Source organism: Triticum aestivum, chromosome 2B (genome assembly GCF_018294505.1).
Source record: "Triticum aestivum cultivar Chinese Spring chromosome 2B, IWGSC CS RefSeq v2.1, whole genome shotgun sequence".
NCBI classification, from domain to species: Eukaryota; Viridiplantae; Streptophyta; class Magnoliopsida; order Poales; family Poaceae; genus Triticum; species Triticum aestivum.
The window spans coordinates 103972858-103977466 of record NC_057798.1 but is presented as its reverse complement, the minus strand read 5'-3'; the positions used below and the strand labels follow the sequence as shown (position 1 = coordinate 103977466).

General features: G+C 49.2%; 1 long non-coding RNA gene across 1 annotated transcript; it reads right to left on the bottom strand.

Annotated features, from left to right (window-relative positions):
* Positions 1-227: 227 nt before the first annotated feature.
* LOC123040661 (uncharacterized) lies at positions 228-2425 on the bottom strand. The gene is made up of 2 exons (XR_006418224.1): positions 2015-2425; positions 228-822 (listed from the first exon to the last, which is right to left on the bottom strand). It is a non-coding gene; the product is annotated as an uncharacterized lncRNA (long non-coding RNA).
* Between the last annotated feature and the right edge of the window lie 2184 nt (positions 2426-4609).

Below are 4609 nucleotides of genomic sequence, written 5' to 3'. Positions count from 1 at the left end.
TGCGCCACCGCCACCGCAACCAACGCTAGCAGCAGGAATCTGCCAGGGAGGAGGGGCCGGCGGCGCTAGGGTTTGGGCCCCCTAGCGTCGCCCTGGGTGGCAACGCGAGGGGGTTCCGCGTTAGACACAGGGCAAAATGGGATGACATCTATCTTGACGCCAACACAAGTGGCATGCATAGATACACACAACTTCGGCATCATAAAGGGTTACCCGAGCATGGAGTCTGATTTGGCCAAAGTTTCAAACAAGCTCATTATTTTGTTGCTGTAATAAATTGCGTAAAAACTTTGCGTGATGCATGCTTCTCTACGCCATCTCAGTTACACCAGGGATTCGTGCAATCGTGCTGGATCTCAGTACATGGCGTACGGAGCACACCTAGCTGCTAGTGGGCCGGTGTAGAGAGGTAAAATAGACAACCAACACTTCCATACATACAAAAAATCTAAGAGGTGAACACTTTGCTAGAAAAGAGACTGAACCGGAATAATTGCAACCACAGTCATCGCAAGCTTTAGTTCTGGCCTATATCAGACCAAATGGCGAGTGCTCCCAATGTCGTCGTTGCAATTGCTCGGTGCACTTGCCTCCTTGATCGGATCCGCACCTCCCTCCACCAACCCAGAGGGGCCAAGGTCACACTCAGGCCCTGTTTGGTTCAGCTTTTATCAACGGATTCCGCTGCCGCGCAGCAGAATCTGAACCAAAGGGCGAACCCAGCAGAATCCGATTTCAGAAATCCGCTGCCAAAATCTGAACCAAAAGGAGAAGCAGCCCAGGACGTGCTTTCCAAAATCTGATTCCGCTGCGGGCCAAAATCTGAAAAAGCTGTATCAGTTGGTTTGCCAAATGACCTACATCTTTTTCACATCAGATTTTTCACAGCTGTTTTTTCACAGCAGATTTTTCACAGCTGCTTTTAGAAATCCACAACCGAACCAAACAGGGCCTCAGTTTCCCTACGCCCCTAGCTAGCCTCGTGCCAGAAGGCCAATTTTCTCCCCCCTATAGAGAAAAACGGAGATTACCGCAAGGGCTATAGCCTGTAGCTCTAGGCGTGGTCATGTCAAAACGAACGAAAATCATCTTTCAAAAGGAGTTAAAGCAGCAAATCCGACCAGGCCACCGTGAATCCGCGGGACAATGACGGTTACCCAAAAGTTGTACCTGACGTAGATGCCTGTAATTACTCGCCCAATCTATCTGCAATTATAAACTAGGGCGTGATGTGCACCACACTAAGCCCGGTCGATCGACGAGGGTGGCCAATGAGGCCGAGGGTTGGTCCGCGACGCGCCTTCTTGACTTCTTGTGCGTGTCACATGTAGACATGCACGCTCGCATCGGCACACGTACTGACGCAGTGTATGAAGAACATAACACACGCACACCAGTTTGATACAGTCAAGGGGCAGCGCGCGCAAGGAACTTGTCGGTTCCTCTGTCTGTCGCGTTGAATCTTCGGTTGTAACCAAGTTGAGACGCTAAAGGCAAAAATTTGATATGTACACTTGCCTCTTCTACACATGCCAATTGGAGTAGTATTATACTACTATATAGAGAGGGAGATGAACTTGTACTATTATTCCTTTGGGGCCAGTATAAAAATTAAGTGTCCATAATTTTTATTCTAAAAGGAAATGTATATGCAGGATTGCAGGAACATGCTAGCCTGTTCTCCGGCGAAAAGCAGTATGAATGACAGAATGAGCAAAGCAGCAGGTCTTACGCAAATCGATCGATACGAATTAACTAGCTAGAGTGGGAAGCAAGAGCTTAAAAACACGAAATACTTGCGAGAAATGCATTGCCTTGTCGGCTGGAATTGAGCGCATGGATCAGTGTCGCCATGAAGCTAACAGCGGCCGGATCAAGGTTGAAGATACACCAGTGTCGCCGTGAAAGTGAAACTAACAGCGGCCATGGAGGGCATACAACGTCTTAAGAGTACGATTCATGCTAGCGCTCAACGTAGTGCGGTTCAAGATTGAAGACGCGGCTCTACGCATACCTCGTGGATCGACCGTGGGACCGGAGGGCACACGACGTGGTACGGTTCGTGCTCGCGGGCGGGCGTGGCAGGCCGACGGCGGCGCCGGGCTCCGGAGCGAGGAACGACCGTGATGGAGGAGAAGAACACGTGCAGTGCAGTGCAGGGCTAGCAGCTCTGATCCCACCCGCGGAGGCAGGAGGAGATCGAGCGCGCTCGCATGCATGCACGTGCCCTGCTTCTCCAGCGCGGTCCTTCTCGCTGATCCTTCCAGTGTAGTCTGTCCCTTTTCCCAGTGAGGAGCGTGAGGCACTAATGGCGATGGAGAGGAGGCAGAGGCGCCCCCTCCCTTTTTATACCCGTTCCAGAAGAGCAAGAGAGATGGTGGTGGAGAGACCGGGAGACGGTTTCGCTGGAGGTGGGAAAGATTGTAGCCGGAGAGGAGAGCATCCGGCATGCAGATGCCGCGGCAACAGTGCCGTCTATCCGGACGATTAATCAGTTTAGTTCTTGGGGCCATCGAGCGGGCGAGCGAGCCTGTGAAGGCCTCACTTGGCTGCAATCCTGTCGGGCCACTTACGCGGCTGTCACGGCTGTGACGAGGGCGACTTCTCATCTCATGCTATCTGCTGCTCCCTGCTTGATAGCCCTGCACACGTGGACAGCGTGTCGCTGCCGGTTCATGGCCGACGTCCGGCGTACCAAATTGCCAAATGGAAACCAAATGGTCCTGCAGTATTATAGAACGGTCGAGTTCACATCGATCGGTTTAATTATACCGTTGACAAAACACCATTTTGCTAGCTGTTGCAAGGTCAGTTTGCAGGCCATAGCCCACGACCCTTTTCAAACCAACAACCCTAGTTTTTAATCCCGTACTGTTAATCTGGACACTCGATTAAGAAACACAGGCTACCTGACATCTCTGAACAAAATTAAGGAAGGAGCCAGCATGACGAGCGCCACCGCACTCCGTTCGTACGTCGATGTCCAGAGGGGGTGAGCAAACTGCAGGCCAGTTCACTGCCGATCTTCTTTACCGGCAGCACACAGGGGGGGCGAGCACGCCGTGCTGCTTCGGCAGCAGACCGTCGTCCATCCGCCCGGCCGGCTGGGCGGCCGATCGGCCCGTAAACGGCCACAGCGTTGCTCACCACACGCTGTGATCTCGCCTCATGCCGCGCGCTGAAACCCTCGTAGTAGATTTTTTCAAGAGATGCACACGCAACCTATCCATCGGCTTGAATGAATGGGTTCCGTACGCTGTCGATTACATGGAGCGCAGCGCGGGGGAAAAGACGGCGGATGGACGCGCGGGTTGACGGATGGATGGACAGCGAGAGTGGGGGGCGACGTGTGACGGACGGGATGAGCGCTGCGCTCGCGCGGGACGACGAGACGCCCGGAGACACGGACACTCGAGCGCTGCCGTGTATCGTCGACGCTTGCTTGAGCGCAAAGGCTTCCAAATCTTTGATTTGATTTGATCCGCTCGCCCGGAATTTATGACCGGGTTACCCCACGCCAGGGAGTAACTGGCCAACCGCGCCATCAAATCAGACTGATAAAGAAACAGCAGCCGTCAGATCAGTATATAAGTATCTTATTTTTTTGGATTTCCTTGACAAACTTGACGCATGACATTGAATTTGTTTTTGTCATGCATGAGTGATTTTTTCTCCTAGGAAATGGCCGCATATTGTCGATAATGACACGATGGATTTTTTATATGAAGGAATGAAGTAGGAGGAAGTAGTCTTCTGGTCTCGAGCTCAAATGAACAGTAAAATCGATTTAAAAAAAACAAATTCACAAAGTTCTATTTTTTTGTAACGAACATTGACAAATGTTTTCAGTGCATGTGAAAGATTTGTAGAAGGAGTGGCAAAAAACGTCACTCCAAAATGCTTTTGGAAATGTCATTTTTGAAGCATCGATTTTTTTTGTCACGACTTCTACAAATGTTATTTCACGATGAAACTTTGCAAGCATTGACAACTTCTGAAAATGTTTGTCACAAAAGAAATTCAGAATATCTTGATTTTTTTTCCAAAATCTTGAATATTTGGTAAAATGCTGAACATTTTTCAATTTCATTGACATTTCTTTGAATTTTTGTACTTTCCAAATTCATGAACAACCTTGGAAATTTAGAAAATAAAATAAAATCATGAACACTTTTTTTAAAAATTGAGATTAGTTAACAGTTCTTGAAGTAATAATAACAAAAAGAAGCAAAAAAAACTAAAGAAGGAAAATAAAAAAGACAAGGGTGCTCGAACCGCACATGGGCCAGCCCAAAATGCACGCGGGGCGCAGACGGGTGCGTGATTGGTGCCTATTTGCCAACCTACGCAGCAACTAGGAGCTCCCGTGGTCCTGTAGACAGATGCAAGGTATACTTAATTTTGGTGTTTTTTCTATTTGACTAGAGCAAGTAGGCAAGGGGTACACCTTGCGGGAGCCTTGAAAGGGTCACTTTGGTGGGCTGTGTGACGCCCCCGATTCAATCGTACACTAATCATGCATGCAAATGTGTACGATCAATATCAGGGACTCACGGAAAGATATCACAACACAACTCTAAAAATAAAATAAGTCATACAAGCATCATAT